Source organism: Danio rerio, chromosome 10, assembly GCF_052040795.2.
Source record: "Danio rerio strain M-AB ecotype USA chromosome 10, GRCz13ab, whole genome shotgun sequence".
NCBI lineage: Eukaryota > Metazoa > Chordata > Actinopteri > Cypriniformes > Danionidae > Danio > Danio rerio.
The window spans coordinates 10,394,428-10,417,987 of record NC_141030.1 but is presented as its reverse complement, the minus strand read 5'-3'; the positions used below and the strand labels follow the sequence as shown (position 1 = coordinate 10,417,987).

General features: G+C 36.3%; 1 long non-coding RNA gene across 1 annotated transcript; it reads left to right on the top strand.

Annotated features, from left to right (window-relative positions):
• Window positions 1-17,084: 17,084 nt before the first annotated feature.
• LOC141376315 (uncharacterized) lies at window positions 17,085-21,413 on the top strand. The gene is made up of 3 exons (XR_015500849.1): window positions 17,085-17,418; window positions 17,636-17,776; window positions 18,527-21,413. It is a non-coding gene; the product is annotated as an uncharacterized LOC141376315 (long non-coding RNA).
• Window positions 21,414-23,560: the final 2,147 nt, after the last annotated feature.

Genomic DNA, 23,560 nt, shown 5'->3' with positions numbered 1-23,560 from the left:
TGATTATTGTTCACTGACATTTTAATGACAAACTATATAAACACAATAGTTGAGGTCAAGAAAATAGTAATGATGCAGTTTTTTTTTTTTTTTTATAAAACTCATGTCACAATAATAATGCTCTTCAATGAGTTTTTTGACAGGTTGTGATGTATTTTATGTCATTTTGTCATAACAAAGACATCTGAAACAATTTCAACTTTAGATTTAAAATTGAGCCAATGACATTTAATGAAAGTTGCATAAAATCCTCATTATATTCATAATTATAAAGTTGACTTCTTCCGTTTTTTCTTGTTACAGTTAATTACTGAAGCTTTTATCACGATATAAGATATTATAACCCTAAGCTGAAAAAAAGATTATTTTAAAAGAAATAATAACAAGAACTATTTAGCGTATTGCTTTATTGTATTTACATGTTCAGTGTGATCAAAGGTTTCAACTTAATTATTTTATTTACCTAAATTAACAGTAGAGCAAAAACAGATTTATTACGCTTACTAGGTTAATGTTTAAAAATCCAATAGAATTTTCTTAAAGAAAATTATTACAATATGTAATCAGATTACAGGTAATATTTTAACGCTTTATTAGGCATTAACTGTGAAATTAAGTTTCACAACTAAGATTAAAAAGCTTTTGTAGCTTTTATCTTGAGTTTAGTTAAAATAATTGTTTAGTTTAGGTCACGAACCACGGTATTATCAAACTATTAACTAACATTACTAGCTTATAAAACTACTAATTTGCAGTTTATTAATAGTTAGTAACATAGAAGTTGGCTTTAGGTTTTAGGATTACAGATACGATTGGTCCATATTTCCAATTTGATTACTATGTGATGCGATTTCGCAGGTCAGAGTTCAGCAAGCTTAAACTTTGCAACGCAATGAACTGCAAAAAATGACACACAAACTTACGTTTTTGGTCTGACACATTCACGTACGTACGAATGGAAGTCAATGGGGAGAAAAGTGCAGTGTGACCGCAGCTTTAGATAAACTCAGCTAAAATGTAATACACTAAATCTCTCAAAATCGCAGCAGAGGCTCATTAAGCAACTTTGCAAGCAGCAGCTTTACTTATTAACTTGCATTTCCGAAAATCATCGTTAGTTTGTTGATTTGGCATTTCCCAAATCCGTCATTCCAACAAACATTCACAAACTGTGTCACAAACTTGTATGCTTGCAACTACACCTCTGGAACTGTGGTTAGAAACATAGTTCCTGGCTGTCTTCTATTCCCAGTTATCCCCCTATGCCCTATTCGTTTAGAACATTCTAACATTTAATACATTAAAAACATTTTTAAAAAGCATTAAAGTTATCACTCTTGGGTGTAATTTGCATTCAAAGGATTTTTAAAGTTCAGTTTTAGCGATCTTCATGTTTACAATTGCGCTCCCTTCGCAGTGCACTTTGAAAACATTGATTACATTTTAAACACAGTTGTGGCTCATGACGAAAGCTATAGGTGACCTATAATTTAAAAGCTGAATTTATGTAATGCCTTTAAAGCTTGTGAAAACCAAAAACATAGCATACGTTAAAGCTTTTAATTTATAATAAGATAATTAATAAGTATCTGTACTTTATATGACATGGGCCTGTTGGTTAGAACATTTCTGCAGTGGTTTGCATGAGTCAATTTTGAAAAAAGTAGACAAAAAATAAATAAATAAATAAATAAAAATATCCTACTTAATAATAATATTCGTCATCATCATCATCCTCATCATCATTAATATTATTAATATTATTATTAAAGTATTACTTTTTCGTTTTCTAATAAATAATAAATATTACATTTCATTTCTTAATAAATAGCCTCATTATTTATTTATTTATATGATTTATATATACTACAATACTATTTATTTATTGAGGAACCAAATACTTTTTAAACAGAATAAATTTAACTGCTGTGTACTTTATAACTGCCAATGAACAGTTAATATCTTAATAATAGGCAGGTAATAAGCCAGTAGTCAATAGCATGAACTGTGACCTAAACTAAAGTGTTACCCAAATAACTTAAATTACTATCTAAGCCTTACTGCTCAGTGTTAACGTGTAAAATCCTTATAAATAGTCACCAAATTTTCAATCAATATTTCAGCATGTAGTAGTCCAGATTAACATGAGAATGTTAATATTTTAATAATTAAAATAACCAATTAAGTCTTAAAACATTTAATGCAACTTTAATGACAAATGAAATAACTTTTTCAACCCAAGCTCATTCTGAAAATGTAGCCCTATACACATTTAGGTAGAGTGCCAAATACGAACCCAGGAGGCATGTTTTTTTTTTTTTTTTTTTGCTTTCACTAATCCACAAGAGGCTGCAGTGTATGCTTTTTCAGATCTCAATTTTTTTTTGCCAGCGACATTAGCGCCTGCTCTTTTGTGTAAATCCACCAGAGGCCGCTGTCGACTAACTGACTGCCTGACTGACTGACCAACCAGCGGATATGAAAACCACTGCTAATACACGTTTCTACAGGTTTATGACAAGTTGATAATGATAAATGGATAATATTAAGTTGGTTATTATGAAAAAAACAAACAATTAAAATAACCAATTAACTAAATAACCTAAGCATTTGGCGCTGATATGAACACCACTACAAATGCAATGTAAATATTCTTAAAAATAAATTAATTAATTTCCACGCTGTCTTGAAGTCCCCACTATGTCAATATTGTGCATGTTCATTATCACAATATATTGATTTATTGAATATCAGCAAATGCTTTGCCTATTATGACGGTTTTATGACCGGCATATAAACGCCCCCTTCAAGTAAAGTGTCACCTGTTATGATTCTTACTCAGTAACCTCTTTTTTTTGTTTTGACACCTTGTGGACACACTGAGTAGTGCAAAAACAACTTTAAGTCACATGTGCGAGCTGTTACATAACAGCAATCGCATACTATGCTAATGACAAAATTCATGCCAAGTGCGCTGTAAGCAAATCCTTGTGTACATAAAAAACAAAGCATACCTTGGCCTTGAGTATGACCAGTAATAACAGTGATGCTCGATTTAGCAAACGCCCCACAGCACAAGTCTAATATGGCTGTTCTCCAAGAGTGTCAGAAACACGCTCATCGCCTCTTCACCCTTTGTGGTCTAAACAAGTGGTGCTGACAGGCTGCGCAGACTGGACATGTTATGACTAATCAGCACTTAAAGTGTGTGACAGAAGCGTAAGTGTGTGTGTTCGTGAGGTGTTAAGCGAAGCCATTACTTAGCAATACAGCCATTAAAGATGCAGTTAAAAAAAGTCATTTATTTCTGGCTTTGACCTTCTTAAGAACCACAGCAGGTCTGTCCCACACTGTCGCGTCTGTGGATTCCTGCCATTCCTCTGCATCATTTATGTTTATGAGAGAAGATTCTTTGGCTTTCTATGTGATGATATTCTGGCTGCTCTGTACTCCCTTGAGAGCATATGCAAAACCTGCCTTGTCGTTTTGTGCGTCTAATTAAAGAAGATCCTCATTATCACTTTCTGTTAAAGCGTGCGTTCATGCTGATCGCTTCCCGAGTTTGAGTGTGTTACCCTTGAAAAATGCACATCCTGCTTCTTTTTGTTGTACTGATATTTGACGTTTAGCTTTAAAAATACATCATTGCTTGCTTTATACACACTTTTGAGATTTTTCTGGGTTGTTGAAAATGTTCTGAACATAAAATAACTGAATGTAAGCCATGCTAGCTGCTGTTTTATTTTTGAATTAGCACATTAGCAGAGGAAAGTAATGTACAGTATATTGTATTATGAAAAAGGTTGGACTTTTTTCTTAAGGTGTTTACTTTTTAGCAAATTTGTTTTTCTTTAGGAGAATATTTCAAGGTTTCCTGGTTTTTATCAAATGTACCATAAGCAAGTAGCTACTGGCACTTTAAAAAGACAAAATATCATATACAAACAAAAGTAGGGTGATTTGGGGGGTTCTGCCCCAAAACTAATTACCAATAAAGTCTCATGAAATGTACTACTTTTTTTTATTTAAGGGCTATTTCATATGAATATTTATCATATTATATATTTATATTAGAATATTATATTAATATTATATTTATACTGTATTTCAGATCTCATTTCTACTTTGTTACAATTCCTCATCCCCAGTGATAGTTGGGTTTAGTTAGGGGTTTGGGAGCACAACCCCTTTATAAATGATGTATTTTTGTACAATATACAACTGTATGTATTTAAGACACTTTTTGACAATACATAAAATAGTTATGTTTAGTTTTTTAAGACCTAAAGATGTGAACAAACAGAAATTGCTTTTATGATGTTCAATTTGCAACAGAACTTACCCATATAGAAATTTGTGGTATGCAAATTCCATGTACAGTTGAAGTCAAAATTATCAGCACCCTTTGATTTTTTTAATTTCTTTTTTAAATATTTCCCAATTGATGTTTGGAGTTTGGTTGTGAGTTTTTTTAACACTGTTTTCGATAGTCTACAGAACAAACTATCGTTATACAATAACTTGCCTAATAACCCTAACCTGCCTAGTTAACCTAATTAACCTAGTTAAGCCTTTAAATGTCACTTTAAGCTGTATAGAAGTGTTTTGAAAAATATCTAGTAAAATAATTTTACTGTCATCATGGCAAAGATAAAATAAATCAGTTATTAGAAATGAGTTATTAAAACTATTAAGTTTAGAAATGTGTTGAAAAAACCTTCTCTCCGTTAAACAGAAATTGGGAATAAAATAAACGGGGGCTAATAATTCTAACTTCAACTGTATGTCAAAAAAGTTTATGTTTGGATTTTACATATGTAAAATGTTGTCATATAATCAACATATATTTAAAAATATTGGGGGGAAATGCTGTTTACATGTGTTTTATTCACCCATTGAAATGACAATTTTGTATATACATATGTTTAAGTATATTAGCTGCAATTTTATATCAGCACAGGCTCACAGCAAAAATGTACAAAGGGATACATTTTTTTTAGATCTGGGAAACATGTATGCAAGTACATATGGCTACATTTTATGTAAGACGATTGTTATGCTGTATTTCCACTGACTGATTACCTCAATAAGGACAGGTTTTTGGGCATGACCGGTAGCTCACCACCAACGGCTTGGGAGGTGGAATAAAGGTTCAAGAAACCAGGTAAAACACACACAAAAAAACACACACATGCGCATACACACACACACAATCTGGCTCATTCTGTAAAAATACTCCTACATACATTTCTAGAGAGAGAGCAAAATATGTCCCAGGAGCTACTTTTTTTTGTTTGTTTTTGTTTTTTGCAGTTTTTATTTTTGCAAATCTAGAGGCCTCTGTGTACTCTTTTTCAGATCTCAAATTTCCCTTGCGGGTGCCATTCGCGCCTGCTGTTCTCACATAAATCCACCAGAGGCTCTAACTAACTGACTGACCAACTGAACGATACCCCCACCCTTTCTCTTCCCTAAACCCAACCATTAGTGTTTTAAAAAGCACTGATTGACCCACTGACCCCCTTCCCTAAACCCAACCGCAGTGTTTCAAAAAGCAATCCAGAAAAGAAAAAAAAGAAAAAAGCCCTGAAAAAAGCCTGATGTTTTCAGATTTGACCACATTCTTACCCTTGTTGTTTAATTGTTTATTTTGTTTTTTAGCTATTTTTTTGTCTTACCTGCTTTCTGGAACTGTTCTTGAACAGCTGGCAAGCACGAAAAAGAACATCGTCACACTGCAGTCATATATTCAGCCAAATGCAGCCATACGTAGTTCTGGCTACATAATTCGCAATCTCCAGAAATGTATATAGGGCTACAATGAAAAAAACTGTGTTATGGCTTTTTTCTTCTAGTTTGAAGCACTATTGGTTAAGTTTAAGGAAAGTGTCAGGAGGGTCAGTTGATAGCAAGCTGATATATTATGCACAAACAGGGCTTTACATTAACACCCGCCAAATTTTACCAAAGTCCATTAAAATTAAACTAAACCATTCAAGTCTGAACGCACCTCTAAGCCTTATTTGTTTTATACGATCTATTTTTAATTCTTCCAGAGTATCACTTTCAGACAAACTCGATACTTCAGTGAAAGCACAGAGATCTCTTCTAGGCTCATACTCGGAATGATAAAGCTCTCCTGTGGGCAGTGCAGTGTGTTTGTGTATGTACAGTAAGCTCGTCTCCTGTCTGTAAATTGTCTCGGCTCTCTCATTAGGGAGCAGTACTCTGACCTCGGTGGCCCATCTCTTGTGTTTAATGACAGTATCTCTGGGCTCTTCCTCCTCAGCGTCCAGCACAGATGCAGCGCTCAGCACTTCAGATGTTATCTGCTTTCTTTTCTCATCTCACCCTCCCTCTCTCATTCTCAACTTCAGCCTGTCATTTCAGCAGCTCTGTTCTGAAGTGTTTCTGTCTCTCTTTCTTTCTCTCTCTCCACAGGAACAGCAGCAGCACACAATATTGTAGATTGTGACAGAGCACTGCTCTTACTGACATTAACACTGCCTGTCTGTGTATATGCTGAGAAATACAGAAGAATAGGGCAGGGACTAACTGTGCCGCTATGCAGTAGAAACTGTATTTTGAGTGGTTGCCAAGGTGTTGCTATGCCAGGCTCATTTTAAAAACGTACCCCTATATACATTTCTGGAGATCACCTAATACGTCTCAGGAGCTACTGTAAGTTTTTTTTGCAGTTTTTGCGAATCCACCAGGGGCTGCTGTGTATGCTTTTTCAGATCCCAAATTTCTCTTGTGAGTGCCATTTGTGCCTGTTGTTCTCACGTAAATCGACCAGAGGCTGCTGTCGACTGACTGTTGACTGACTAATCGACTGACCCACCCTCCATCTTCTTTAAACCCAATCAAAAGTGTTTTCAAAAGCACAGACCCTCCCATCCACTTCCCTAAACCCAAGCGACAGTTTTAAAAAGCAATTCAGAAAATGAAAAGGCCCTGCCTGATTTGTACCATGTTTGTAGATTTTACCACATTCTCACCATGTTATTTATTTGTATATTTATTTTTTTGGCTTCTGTTTTTACTTACCTGCTTTCTGGAACCATTCTTCGCCCAACTCGAACCCCGTCATCGTGGTCAACTCTCTACATTTCAATTCTGCTAACATACATGCTGAGCTAACTGGACAAACCAATAACAGCTGGAAAGCCGTCCATATGTAGATAAGCGGTCAGCTGGTGCTCGCGGAAAGAAACGGCAAAATACTGCTTCGTCATGTTCGTTTTAAAGAGGAGACACAGCCATACGTACTTCTGGCTACATAATTTGCAATCTTTAGAAACATATACAGGGCTACATTTTCAGAATGAGTATTTGCTATGCAGTTACCAATATATTTTAAGATTTTAATGGGGATAGCATGAGAATTGTTACACGTTTGCTAACATTTTATTAAGCGTTTTATTGTTTGCTTTGGGGCTTTGCAGTAGGCTATCATATGTGCTGCAAATGGTTGCCAGGTTGTTGCTATGTCACTGCTTCAAGTGTTTAGAAGTCTATTCCATGGTGGCCGAGAGAGCTTAATGTGCTGCAATTTAAGAAAGCACATGCAATTACACAAAACACCAGCAAATAAAGAAATGATCTTTATCAATTTGACAGTACATGTTGCAAATTGGTCACAACACAAACAACTGAAATCAAGCTGCAAATTGGTCACAACACAAACAACTAAAGAAACGTGCTGCAAATTGGTTACAACACAAACAACTAAAGAAACGCACTGCAACATGACGGACCCTGCTAAGATATAAATATTATTATGTCGTGTAATCAGGATAATAAAATAAGTGAAAAACAACTTACCTTTCAAAGACCACCAATCACTTCACCGAGCAACAGTCACGGTGTCATGACCACAGGCGGCATAATAACACATCCATATCTCAGTAGGGTCTGTCATGGTTTGAGGTCCCCATTTTCAGTGTGCTACGTGGATATTTAAGTGTTGTGACCGATTTGCAGCAAGTTTTTTCAGTTGTTTGTGTTGTGATTAATTTGCAACACATGTGCTGTCAAATGAATGAAGATCCTTTCTTTATTTACTGGTGTTTTTTGTAACTGCATGTGCTTTCTCAAATTGCTGCATGTTACTACTAGCCACCGTACTATTCTGCAGTTTTTAGGTCATTGGTATTTGGTTACTGGCTTTGGTTATTATTCTGATGTTGCGTCATAATTTGCATCCTATCTATCATAAATAATATTCAAAAATAGAATTAGTATGTCCCAAATAATAGTACAAAACATTGTACTATAGAAATAAAGATTAATTGAATTGAAATGAATTAAATTTAATTTAATTAAACTGTTTGTCATTTTGCATTATAGGCTCATTCTGAAAATGTAGCCCTATATCTGGAAATTGTAAATTTTGTAACCAGAAGTATGTATGGCTATTACTTTTCGCACTTACTAGCTGACTGCTTACCTCTGTATGAACGGCTTTCCAGCTGTAAGTCCAGTTAGCCCACCATGTAGGTGGAGACGCAGATAGGAGATGACCATAAAGACGGGGTTTGAGTCTGGTAACAGTTCCAGAATGCGATCAAGACGGTTAGGACAAAAACGGAAGCCAAGAAATAAAATAAACAAGTCTATAACAGGGTGAGAATGTGGTGAAATGTGGAAAGATCAGGCGAAGATTTTTCAGAACTTTTTACTGAATTGCTTTTTTAAATTTGTCAGTTGACAGCGACCTCTGCTGGATTTACGAGAGAACAGCAGAAGCGAATGGCACTCGCGAAACAAATTTGAGATCTCAAAAAACATGCACAGCAACCTCTCGTGGAATAGCGAAAACAAAAACGTCAAAAAAATATAGCTTCTGCGACGTATTTGACAGTCTGCAGAAATGTATATGAAGTTACGTTTTTAGAACGAGCGTGGGCTGTCATTTCGCTATTCAGAGGTAACTGTGTTTTGAGTGATTGGTTTTCAGTGAGTTGATTTATGGTTCCCAAATTGTCTTGTTTATCTACTGTTAATACCACATTGAAACTTCCTGCAGTAGCTAGTCATGACTGTTTCCCAAACTGTGTTGCAGATCCATCATTTGAAAAATGTCAGTTATAACTGTCATTACTGATCTAAAGCATTATTGATCATTACCATTATCTTCTTTAAGAAAGTGTTGTAAAAATCAATGAGCTCTAAGGCTTTAAAAAATGCACAATACAATGTGTAAGGCATTATAAACTAAACAGATGTGATTGACATATTACTCTTAGTCCCACTATATACAGTATGTGAGCAGATATGTGTGACCCTGCAAGTGGCAAGCACATAGGCATTTTCAGGTTTGATGACAGGTTGTGAGGCTCACACCTTTGACAGAGACATGGTCAAGTGGCAAAAGCACATAACGGCAGTGGTGGGCAAGGCTGGTGTGTATCAGCAACAGATTGCTAGGTAAGCGTATACAGCGGTGAAGGGTCAGTAGCAGACTGTGTCAGGGTGGGTGAGGGGAAATGGGGAAAAAGGAGCGAGGACTCAAGTGCAGGAAAATGGGGAATTTATTAAATAATAAAAAAAAAAAAAAAAGCAAAATAAACTTCCCCGAGGGGGTAAACATTAACAAAACAAATACATACACAAAAAAACTGGACTGGGCAGACTGGCAAGGATCAGGACTGGAAACACGACAGGACAAGACTTCAAATGATGACATGTGATGATGAACTGGCACAGGACAGCAGACATGAGGGGTTTATAAACTGTAGCAAATTAACACACAAACAGATGAACATAATTAACTAATAATAGGTTAACAAGGAGGGTGGGACTAGACAATAGAAGGGAGAGCACGTGACACAAAGAGACAACACAAGCCATGCGCTCACATAAAACAAGACTAGAACACTCAGCCAATGAGAAATTAACCGCATGTTCATAACACATGCACGCGGTGCATGTAAACACGCACCACGTGCTAAACACAACACCAACAGAAGACTTAACGCAGGACATGTGTACACAATGAATGAAAGCACTCACCGTGCACTCACACACGCAGCGTGCGTATTTCATCCCAGCGCCGACCAAAACTGAAACCAACTAGACTGAGACGCTGGGAATGAAACACCACGCTGCAGACAGATGAAAACACAAACACGAGTACAAGAGCGAGCGCGTCCGAGGCACGCAGAGCACGAGCGGCCACATCAAGTGGGAGCGCGCACTCTGCGTACACCCACTACAGCGCGCGCTCACACAGAGACAACCAATGACAGAAACAGGACAAGACAGAACTAGTGTCCGAGCTCTGCCACCAAAACAAGAATTTACAAGACCAGAGTGGCAGAACCCTGACAGACTGTGCTTGCAGTATTAGTCCAGTAGCAGGTCTCTGAAAGGATTTTAATTTATTTTATCCATGTATCTCTATTTTATTTATTTTTATTAACAATTATGTCACGGTCATCAGCTAGAGTGCCAACCAGACACACTAGAGGGCACTCTATACATCCCATCTGCCATTGAGCTTTACTACACATACATCCCATCTGCCATTGAGCTTTACTACACATCCCATAATTTTCTTTACCTCACACCTGATGTTCATGAACATTGATTGCACTACACCTGCTGCTCACTATCAAACAATGTGTTTGTTAACCGTTGAATGTTTATATGTGGTCGCTGTCTATTCTCTGGTGAATGTCTTTGGACTGTGTTTCTTGATTTTATTCTTATTATTATTATTTGTTCTAGCCTTTGGTTTATTTTTGTTTCATTTAAATAACTGAAAATTAGGATTAGGGTGTCACAGTGGCGCAGTGAGTAGCATGATCGCCTCTGGTCACAGGTTTGAGCTTCGGCTGGGTCAGCTGGCATTTCTGTGGAAAGTTTGCATGTTCTCCCCATGTTCACAAGTTTCCTCCAGGTGCTCCGGTTTCCCCCACAGTCAAAAGACATGCACTATAGGTGACTTGAATAAGCTAAATTGGCCGTAGAGTATTTTTGTGGATGCAAGAGTATATTAGTGTTTCCCAGTGTTGGATTGTGGCTGGAAGGGCATCCGCTGTGTAAAACATATGCTAGATAAATTGCCGGTTCATTCGGCTGTGGGGACGTCTGATTAATAAAGAGGCTAAGCCAAAAAGAAAATGAGGGAATGAATGAAAGTAAGTATTAGTATTAGGTAGTGATAAATTAGATGCATGTGGATCCACCTCTCACTGTTCCCTGGACCTAAATATTACAAATCATTTTGAGCTTGTGTGTCCAACGAGAAAGCAAAACAAGATCTTTAGTATTTATTATCCAATTATTAAATTTTTGATATGAGTATAAATTAGAAAACTGAAAAAAAGTATCTAAAGGCATCTATTGTTTGATTTTGTCTTTTAAAAGTTCCAGTCAAATCCATACCTGTCATCATTGGGATGTGAAAATAAGGGATAACCCCTCCAAAAAAGAATAAAAGAAATTCCCCAAATGACTAAATATGTTCTTCTGGAGTTCATCCTTCATTTTATATAAACAGGTGAAACATAATTATTATACTTTACTAAGAATAGAATAATAAGGATACTTTAGAAAAAGCTGCAAATAAGTTAACAGTTTAGCCTATTAAAATTAATAACTGTTATAAAGTAACTGAATCAAGTTTTCAAATCTCATTAACCTTTTCTTCACTGTATAATTTAAACATTCTGATTAAAGAGAAGAGAAGGAATCTCTCATTTAGATTTTTTTATTTGATTACATTAACAGGTGTCACTTTAAAAATGCACAGATCTATAATAAAAGCGTCTGATTGTTTTCCTACCTGTTAATGCTCATTTAACACAACATTTGTTGTGTTTAAAAGAAAATCCAAAAAGATCGACATGTTTAGGTGTTGTTGTTGTTGTTGTAGTTGTTGTTATTAATATTTTTATTATTATTATTATGTGTATTTGTATGTTCAGACATGCACCCAAAACTCTGAATGTCCACTTTCGCTCTGCTTCAAAACGTGTGTACAGAATCTGTTTGGGGAACAACAGCTATTTATCAACATCGAGCACGTCTGATAGTCACACAGCGATACATGACTGTTTTGAGGATTGCATAGGAGAGGCAATGACTAGAAAGGAAGGGAATCCTGCCATTTTTACATTTATTTTAAAGTGTTTTCTTGCCTAAATAAAACAAAAGCACAGAAAAGAATCACATTTAAGAGCAAAGGGCGTCCCCTGGTTGTCTGTCGGTATCGGTTTCGTATATAGGGAGGATCAGCTCAAATGTTTATTGGCACTCTTTATAGAAAGAGTAAAAATACTGGAGAAATATGGGAAAATACCTTTACGCGATGATAGCAGGATAGAATTTAAAAATACAGGAGAATCCTGGGAAAAGCGAAAAGGTCAACAGTTATGGTCAAATGCTGGTGGACAAATTAAAATAGCATGATTTCAAGACATTTCTTTTCTTGTTCTTAAAGCTGTCACCTGCACATTTGCATCACACAACATTTCGTTTGTTCTTTCTAAAACTATAGATTTAGAAACAAATAGAATATTTCAGATATATTCTCTGACAGCTTTTCTTGGTACATTTACCCTGTTTACTAAATGTTTCTTTTACTCTCATTTTACCAGGAGACGCAACAAAAATTCCTTTTTTTTTTAAAGTGAGTGATCTGAAACAGATTGTGTCGGAGTGAAAGAGAGGAAGAGAGAAGGAGAGAGACAGGAGCTGATGAGGTAACACATCTCAGTGTCAGCTTCAGATAGAATCATCACCAGGAGGTGTGAATTGAACCTCAGCCAGAGTGTCTGTCGATCACTGATATACCACCACACCAACACTGAGTTCTTCTGCCCGCTTTCTCTTTTTCTTTCTCACTATCCATCCCCACCCTATCTCTCTCTCTCTCTCATTCTCTCTCTCTCTCTCTCTCTCTCTCACACACACACACACACCTCCCAGTCCTCCCTCCTGCATCTGTTAAGCTGCAGCAGACCAGATGTTGCCCTTGTCAGACTCAATATCAGATTTCCGTAGTTTTCTGTTGCAACAGCTGAGCTAAGTGGGTTACTGCCCTTCCCCATTAGTCTGAGTCCTAATTGATTTACCCATAATTCTTTCACCAAACATCTCACTTAATTTACATGCTCCCATAATCCATAAAGGGACATGGGGATGGGCAGATGAGTTTATCAAGCATGAGACAGAACGTCAAACCCAGAGTTCCCTCTGGAGCTGTGGAGAGAAAACGTAGAGTTAAAGATAGGCAGGTGGAGACAATATTCTGTTACAAGACTAATCTGAATATACTTGTAGCGAGCAATTGTTGATTAGTCTATTTTAAAATGAATATAAATAGAATATAAACACAATGGAAGAATACTTTCCTCACCCAGTTAAAGTGTATCGTGTACACCGCTCTCTCCAGCCTAAACCAGCTGTGAGTGGGACACCTCGCACAATCCTGGCACATCTCGAGCGCCGAAAACGGTGCATTTTGAAAACGCTGGAGAGGCCGTTTTCATTCTAAAACGCTGCTGCACCGTCTCAGTGTGGATGAGGAAAAAGGGAGACATCTGAAAACGGAGGCGGGACTGCTGAGATTCGCCTATCACATGACTATAACACATGACTTTAACGCTACCGGAAGACAGTGCTGTAAACAACAACATGGGCACAGAAATGGGAGCGTTGTTTGCACTGTTGTCTGTTTTATGCACCATTGTGCAGTTATTCATTTGTTACGTTTAGTAACAACTCGACCTCATTGTCAGTCCACAAAAATACCTCTCTTGCTTTCTTTGCCATTGCGTTTAATGTTTATCCGGCGTTTGTTGACAAGAAATAACCAAATGCCGAGCGAGACGCATGCTTTCTGTTTATACTAGAATGTGCATGCCCAGAGTGCGCGAATGGTCACATGATATATGTTTTTGGTGGCGTAGTGTGGACGGAGATATGTTCAGAGACGCTAGGTGAAACGCTAGTGTGGACGCGAATCATTTTTAATCTAAAACGCTGTTTTAAAACTAAAATGCACTAGTGTAAATGGGGCCCAAGAGACCGAATTGATTCTGCGTCACTGGAGACTTCAACCCCTGGAATATAAAAGCACAAGGGTTTTAATTTTCCCTGATTATACAGCAGAGGTCATGTCTCAATGGAATTCCTTTCAGGATATAATGCAAGCGCTATGCAAAAAAGCATGCTCAAGTGCAGCTCCTGTCTTTTTAAATGAGGAAACATCAAGTTTTCCAAAACTGTTACAATTAAATTTCATATTTGGAAATATCAATAAAAATAATAACAAAAGTCTCATTTTTTTTTTCAAATGTTCTAATCATAACAAAAAAGCTTGACCAAGCGAATCCAAAAGGAAATAAATCCACAACACAGATTTCCTTCATAATGTAGGACACGATCAGACATCGTACTGTTGATCAACCAACTAATGTTACAGTAAGAATCAGTAACTTACATGTTACAGGATATTCTCTTCTCAATAAAGTTGAGGCCAGAATGGTAAGAGTGTACCTCGCATAAAATACCACAGAACTGTCACGAACGGTGAAGGGAAAAAGGAGCGAGGACCCAAGCGCAGAGTGAAGTAGGATTTATTTAACAAACAAACTTGACTGGGCAGGCACGACAAGGCAGGGCTGGACACAGCAGGACAGGTAAACGTCGACAACATATGATGACGAACTCGCACAGGACAGCAGACATAAGGGGTTTATAAACTGTAGGAAATTAACACAAAAACAGATGAACATAATTAATTAATAATGGGTTAACAAGGAGGGTGGGACTAGACAATAGACGGGAGAGCGCATGACACAGAAAGACGACACAAGCCATGCGCTCACAAAAAACAGGACAAGAACATGCAGCCAATGAGAGAACTCATCAACCGCATGTTCATGACAAGACGAGCAGAGCACAACACTGAAGCACACGACAAAAAGCACGTGACCACAATGTAAACATCGATCCACGTGCTTTGACAAAAGACGCAAGACACGAGCACACGATAGATAAACACCTTACCGTGCGCTCACACATAAGCAACGCGCATGCTTCATCTCAGCGCCAACCAAAACTGAAACCAACTAGACGGAGGCGCCGAGAATAAAGCAGCGCAATGCTGACAGAACAAACACAAACACTAGTACAAGAGCGCGCGCGTCTGAGGGACGCAGAGCGTGCGCGGCCACATGAAGCGGCAGCGCGCACACTCTGCGTATACCCACGACGGCGCGCGCGCACACAGAGACAGAAACAGGACCAGACATGGGTAGTGTCAGAGCTCTGCCACCAAAACAAGAATTTACAAGACCAGAGTGGCAGAACCCTGACACAGAACATTTAGCAGCTTTTCCGAAATTGTGGCGAGCCTTTCTAAGAACCGTCATGGTATGGTTATAGTTGTGTTACAAACCATTACAAACCATTCTTGGCCTGGAATTTTAGGCATGGTTAGACAACCAGAAGAAATCTTAGCCCCCTACTCGATTTCAGTTCAGTAAAACAGCATTCTAATGTAAAAGTCTTATATAAAAGTCTGATTCTGTAGAAATTGTCATAAAGAATGCATCTGGAATGCATCTTCCTTACTTCAAAAGCTGGGGATTATTTCACTAGAGTGGTCATTTTGACTGTTGCATTTTTTCTCATTCAAAACTATATTGCCGACATGTGTTATTTTCATGATTGAATTTCTCCTGCATTTTTGTTTATGCTATTGTCTTTAGGAGTAAACAATTTTGATTGAAACCATGATCATTGTTGATTCATAAAATGCAAGTCACAGACATACAGGGAACCTGGTCCCACTTTATATCAAGTGACCTTAACTAATATGTACTTACAATGAAATAAATAATTTGTTGCAATGTACTTATTGTGTAAATATATGTTTTTTTAATTATACTTATGATTGATTAAACACTTGCATGTAATTACATCTGCAATTACTTTCTGTCCCTTAACCCTTAAAGACCTAGAGGTATTTTGTGGGCACCTAATGGGCCTATATTATTATTTTTTTTTAAAGCAGTTTTATTTTTATTTTAGCAGTCAGACTCAAGTGTCACATATTATTTTAAACAGGAGAACCTGTAGTTTCAATCTGTATCATTTAAAGGTCCAGTCTAAAACTTTATTTGGTCCAAAAACATATGAACAGACAGAAAATATTCGAGAATTTTCCAGAAACGATTTTTAAAAAAAGTGGCATTTTCTAGTTATTACAAACAAAACCTTATTAAGTTTGTTTTTCTTTCTTTAGAAATACATATTATGATGTTTTATACTTCCAAAATAAATTTTGTCTACATCCACCATTCCCTGAGCAAGTTATAGCAATTTATTTCAATGTTATTCCAAGGCGTTTTTCAATGGGGGGAAAAAAATGCATTTATTTACTGACAATGTATTTGCCCAAAACTTCTGGGAATGAACTAAACAGAAAAAAAATGTTACAAAATAACAGAACACTGAAGCAAATTTGACTTTTTTCCAAATAATATATTTTTAGTTACCATAAACAACACCACTTATAATAAACAAATATAAAATAAGAAAATAACAAATAATGCGTCAAAGTCCAAAAAAACATGGTGCAAATCCTCAGTAAATAAAATAGATATAAATATTTACTATACTATAAATAGTTACATAACTAAACTAGATTCAATATGGACCATCCTTAGGTTTTATGTGCCAGCATGGATATGGTTGTCTGCGGATATGTATATGGTTCGCGTGCAATGCAGACAAACAGCCCAACCTTTATTTGCGTCCTTTGAAAACAACAAGAGCAGCACTTCGTCTTTGCTGTGTCACCGTTTTGTCATGTTTTTGTGCTGTTGTGCATGCAAAAGTACTTAGTATGAGAATTATTTCATGCAAAACTTTTTTTTTAGCGTTTTATTTAGCCGCGCGTAAATGTGCAGCCTATCTCTCATTCCGTGTTGTTCAAATACCTGATTGTTGGTTCACAAAGCGAAACCTATGCTTATTGGTTGAGATAGAGCAAGTTTGAACCAATCTGGGCATGGAGAAGGGACAATACATCCATATATCATGTCTGGTTTGTCCGGAGAGACAAGTGACGAGCGTTCCTTTGTCAAATCAGCGTTGTCAAAATTTGATGACGTAACCACACTGATTCCGGAGCCTCTGAAAGTCCGTGAATGTAATGTGATACAGCACTGGAAAGCTGAGATTCTCTTCTTTATGCCAATCTTTGAATTGTATGGATCGGATCAGCGGATCAAAAGTTATTAAACATTTAAGAGCAATACTTATTTTTAGCCGCGGGCGGCTGTCTCGGTCTTTAAGGGTTAAACCTTAACCTATCCTTAAATATACCCATACCACCAAGCCTGTCCCAAACCCTAGCTGTATCCCACCTCAAGAGCACCAGACATTATGAACACAGTAAGTACATTATTGTAGTAAAGCTTTGTTTGGGTTTGGAAGAAGAAGGCGGGGTTGGTGATACAGGTAAATGAAAAGTTTTTTCAAATTGTTTTTACACAGCAACAACAGCACACAGGAGCTTCTCTCTGCTCTGCTCTCTCCCATTTTTGGCTTGGCCTCTCACTTAAAGTGGAAGTGAACTTTATATTATTTTATAAATTGATTTCCACTTTAGGGCCTCACAGAAAGAAGGTCGCTGGTTCGAGCCTCGGCTCAGTTGGTGTTTCTGAGTGGAGTTTACCTGCTCTCTCTGCATTCGCGTGGGTTTCCTCCAGGTGCTCCGGCTTCCCCCACAGTCCAAAGACATGCGGTACAGGTAGGCTAAATTGTCCCTAGTGTATGAGTGTGTGTGTGAATGAGTGTGTGTGTGGATGTTTCCTAGAGGTAAGTTGCGGCTGGAAGGGCATCCGCTGCGTAAAAACATGCTGGATAAGTTGGCGATTCATTCCGCTGTGGCGACCCTGGATTAATAAAGGGATTAAGCCTACAAGAAAATGAATGATTTCTACTTTATTGAAAATATATTAAACAAACATGATTAATGTAACCATTTAAAAGAAAATGGCAAAGCTTTTAGACCTAGGGTGCCACCATCTTGGAATTCCGCTGTGTCTGACGTCACGAGGTTGGTTCAGTTCCTTTAGCCGAATCAATATATTTTTATATATTAGACACACATCTGATGCTTGTATTTGCACCAGCTCCAAACCCAAAGATTCATGCATTGGGTTAAATTAGACTTTGCTGTCTCCGTGTTCAGTCCATTATTTCCACTGTATCTGTTCAGCTGAGGGAACGGAACCAACCCTGTGACGTCAGACACATTGATACTGCAAGATGGGGCACCCTAGGTCTAAAAGCTATAGTAAAACATGCCTTTTTTTTCAAAATGTTTACATTAATCAAGTTTGTTTAATTTATTTTCATTAAAGTGGAAACCAATGTACAAAATAATGTAAACTTGACTGAGTGCGTCACCTCCACTTTAAGAAGCGTCTCTCCAGCCCAATCACTGAGAGAAAACATGTTGGTGTTGATCATAATATTAATTGACCTACTTTTTCAGCTGCTGGTCTCCTAACCTATGTTGTTCGACCACGCCCTCCCCGCCACGTCTTAGGCCAGGTGGCTGTCTGGCCTGCAGGCCACCTACACCATCACCACCACCTAAAATCAACCAAATATCAATGTATAACGATGTTACAGCTTGAGGTTGTGTGGACGTTACCAATATGACATCTATCAAACGTTGAATTTTGGTTACCATACCTGATGAATAAATGTCAGTATTGTTATGTTTAAGATGTTGGCTCAACGTTTGATTTTAGTCACTTTCTAACAACCTAAAATCAACCAAATATTAATGTCATTTGATGATGTTATTAGACATCAAAATAATGTTGTCCTCAGATGCTGACTAGACATTGAATTTTTATCACATCCTAAATCTAACTTAATATTACCGTCTTAGGACATTATGTGCCTTCTTGGCAGTAACTAAATACACTACAGAATGTAACATTTACACACATCCACAAACTAGATCTTAATGCATTAGCTTTATACAGTGCAATACTCACTACTCACATCTTGAGTAATTTTAAAAGGTCTTAAACTTTAATTAATATTTACAACCAGGGTTTGGCATTAACACCCACAAGCCCACCAAATGTGGGTAGATTTCAGCTATGGCGGGTTAGACAGCCACCACCACTAGACACTTTGGCTGGTTGAAAATAATTTTTTAATAGTTTTTGACAATAAAGACAACCCAATATGCATGCAAATGCCATTTTAGGATTGAGAAGCAGCAAAGCTGACAAAAATAATTGTTCGTGCGAAAAAAAGAAAGCAGGTGAATACCGAATGAGAGGATGATAACTTGCGCGAACAGCTGATGTGATGCATGCTCCCGTTTCTTTGTGTGAAGCAACCGTGCCTAGAAACACCACTGGTGTAATCTGTTCTCTTTTAAATAGACTAGACAAAAAGTTATGCTCATGCACCTACTGTCTTGCAGCTTTTAAGAGCTCCAGATTTTTATTTTTGTAAGCAGCTCTGGTTGCTTTTGCTTTAACCATTTTTTGAACAGATTAATAAAAGGCCTAAAGTTAACCGTGTGCACGTGATCATCCTTTCATTATCACACATGGTATGTTTGTCACCTGCTTTCTTTTGCTAACAGTTATTTTTTTTAATATGGTTTAATTATCAGTTTTTACAGAAGCATTGCTTTAATGGGAGATTAACTCCCCATTTATGTTTAGTTAACTGATGATCTGGGACCTTTAGCCTGGACAGATTACTGTGCATATTTTAGAGACATGACAATAATAATTTTTTTTAAATGTCAATTGTTTTTGTGTTTTTTTAAGAAATGTTTTGTTAAATAAAATCTATAGTACACAGCTATATTTTGCTGGTTTTGACACATTTGAAATGTGTGGCTAAGAAAAAATGATTTATTTATTTTTAGTGTGGTTAGAGATACAATTGGTAAATCCTTTATTTTGAGTTCTGAAAAGTCATGTGAAATAAAAAAAAAACTAACTAATATGACACTATGAAACCATAACCCATCTCATTGAGCAAGTTCATAAGCAACGCACAAAAAGTTAAATGAATGAGGAGGCATGTGGACATAACACAAATCAAGTGATTTTAGCATGTCCTATTTATGCATATAAACAACAAAATTGTGGCTGGTAAAATGGCTAATGTTGGAAAACTACTAGCCACAGTGGCTGGTGGTTAATAAAAAAAATAAAATAAAAAAAAGCTAATGTCAAGACCTGTTTAAATTACAACAGATACAACATTTTAAGTCAATTAATGGTACTTTTACTTAAGGATGATTTTTCAGTACTCTTTCCAACACTGGTCGCTAGCGTGTTGTAATACTACCTTAACATGGCACAAGCATCTAGCATGTTTAACTTGTTGCGTATTGCATGCATATTTACTATTTACTATTAGAAATTAAGGTTCTTTATTAGGACCTCATGGAAATTCATGAAACCTTTCAAATACCCAAAAGGTTCTTAAGATATTAAATGGGATTTATTGAAATCTTCACAACAAGAAAAAAAAAATCTTTAATGTGTGAAAGTAATATCCACTGAAGCAGGAAGATAGGGCAGGATATAGTGAGCATCTCTTTTTAAATGCCAATAGCACTTTGTTTATATCACAGCTCAGCTAGAGCCATTAAGCTCAATAAAGCTGCATTTGACACCTTATAACCACCACATACTAATAACAGTCTAATGCAGAGTCTGTCTAATCATTTCTGCTTCTAATCTCCTATATATCACTTTAAAATATAGCATTCTGTGCAGAGGCCAATACATTTTGTGGTCTGCATCTGCTCACAGATATGATCTGCTTTGTGCTGTCATTTTTCTAGACTTTGTGCACCGTGAAGCTTCATGTGACACTAATTTAGAACCAGACTTCCACTCCAATGAAAAGCATACTTAAACTGTCTGAATCAATTATCCTCTATGTAGTGCCATTCACTATATTAAAATGTTTAATTGTGTGAACAAGTGAGTGATTTTTACCACTACTTTAGCATCTATTTATAGCTTGGTCACTTCAAATTCCAGAGAGACTTTGATTGGACAGAAGATGTAAATTGCAGAGTGATATCATCAAAATCACTGATTTAAATGAATGGAAGAGTCTGGAAATATGCTTTACAGTAAATTAAATGATGCCATTGTTTACTAGATTATAAATAACCTTACCTGCCTACCTGTTTTACCTGCCTGTCAAAATATGTAGTTGCATACCTCTGCGCACTATGTTTTTGCAGAAAGGATTATGTCATTTCAGCCAGAGAATAGCAGTCAAACATCAACAGCTTACCTACTTTTCAAAACCTTACCTACTTTTTAAAAAGTTTTGTGGTGTAATTATTAACTGTACTATAAAGTTTTTTGGTGAATGTTACGTTATGTATTGTAGTGATGTTGTCTTGTGTGTGTTCATGTACTCAGGAGGCATGGTTGTGGATGTTGATTGCAAGGTGTCTTTCAGTGCTATCAGGCTAACGTTAGCAGATCTCTTATTGCACTTTCAACAAAACAGACAATAGGATACTGTAAGGGTTAAGCTTAGGGTTGGGGTTGGTGTAGACAATAATAAAACACAATAGGTTACTGTAAGAGGTAGGTTCAAGGCAGTGGCGAGTCTAGCTTAAATGGCACCCTGCATGAATTACCCCATATACTCCCCTCAACATAAATGTGAATGGCTCCTAACGTCTTTATTCTGGATTCTTCTAACACTCTAAATTAATACCTTTGCATAAAGTATATTGTATCTCCCAAAACTTACTAGGGAACAGATGCAGATGAATTTTACTAGGGAATTTTAATTGTGTTTTTTTTTTTTTTTTTTGCATGCCGTCCCCAGCAAGATGCTGCCTTGGGCGATCACCCATTTTCCGGTTCAGGATCTGGGTAATAAAACACAAGTTACTGTAAGGGTTAAGTTGAGGGTTGGGGTAGGTGTAGGGATTAATAACAAACGATAGATTGGATTCCGTGTCAAGACATTAAATAAATCAATTTAAGCCCAAGGAGGTTTGTACAGCCCACTTGGAGCTCAAGCCCCATCTTTTTATACCTAACTCATTTTTATTCCACATGGTCTCCTTATGAAAACGTGAATAACTGCATTTCTTGAGACCGCAAATGATGTAGCCAAAAGGACGTATGGCTGCATTTCATTTTAAAACAAATATATATATATATATATATATATATATATATATATATATATATATATATATATATATATATATATATATATATATATATATATATATATATGCGCTGAAATAGTTGCCGATTCATTTTGCCAACTGATACCTAAGGGACTAAGCCAAAGGAAAATGAATGTATACACACACACACACACACACACACACACACACAAACACACACACCTATCTATCTATCTATCTATCTATCTATCTATCTATCTATCTATCTATCTATCTATACATACATATATATAAAACATTTTCAATTATCTATGATTTTCTTATTTTAAACTGTCTTGCCGTTTTGATTCAGTCTGCTTGAGTTAGGTTCTAATTATTTTTTATCTTAGTTAGTTTTCAATTGTTTTGCTTTTTTGCATTAAAAAGGTTTCCAATAATTCTAATAGTAATTGTTCGAATAATTCTAGGGATTATACTTTTTTTTAAATAACTAAATTAATAAACAAAATACAAATAATTAAATACAAATTATCCAAGTAATATCTATTTTTCAACATTAAATAAGAAAACAGATTCTTACTAGGACATTTAATGGTACATGGCATCTAAACAATGTAAATCCCCTGTCTTGAACAATAATAACAAAATATTAAGAATAATTTAAAAATGACATCATCAAAACCTCATTAGGCACTTGTGACCCTCATCAAAATCTCACTCTAACCACAAAACCAAATTATGCAAACCTGGATTACACACACTGACCTGTGCTCTTTTATATATATTCTAAAATTATATATATATATATATATATATATATATATATATATATATATATATATATATATATATATATATATATATATATATTTATTTATATATGTAATTATAAACAAAAAGCAGTATTACTGTTATTATTATTCTAAATAAGTAACAGAAATTGATCCTAAATATAACTGGAAAACAATAAACAATCTAAAGACACAACTGGAGTGATGCTAAAATAATTTAAGAAATCTTTTGCATGAATTTTAATTTTATCATAATGAAATTATATAGACAATTTAAAAGAATACAAAAAAAGATGTTTTATAGAATTATCTGATTTGTGTTGTCTTAGACCCGACTCAAGGCCGAAAATTAGGTTTTTTAAGTCTAACCTCTCTCCCTTCATCCCTCTGGTTTCACAAGGCATAAGCGGGGCGGCTATTTTTTCAGTGTGCATGTTCACAACCGGAGAGGGAGCAGAGCAGAGCGTCAGCGTCAAGCAGGAGCAGTGTGCGTGAAATGTATGTTTTTTCTGCGCACATGCTCAGTTTGCTTTTTGATTAAGCTACATTGCTTTCATCAGCGTTGGTTTGGTTGCAC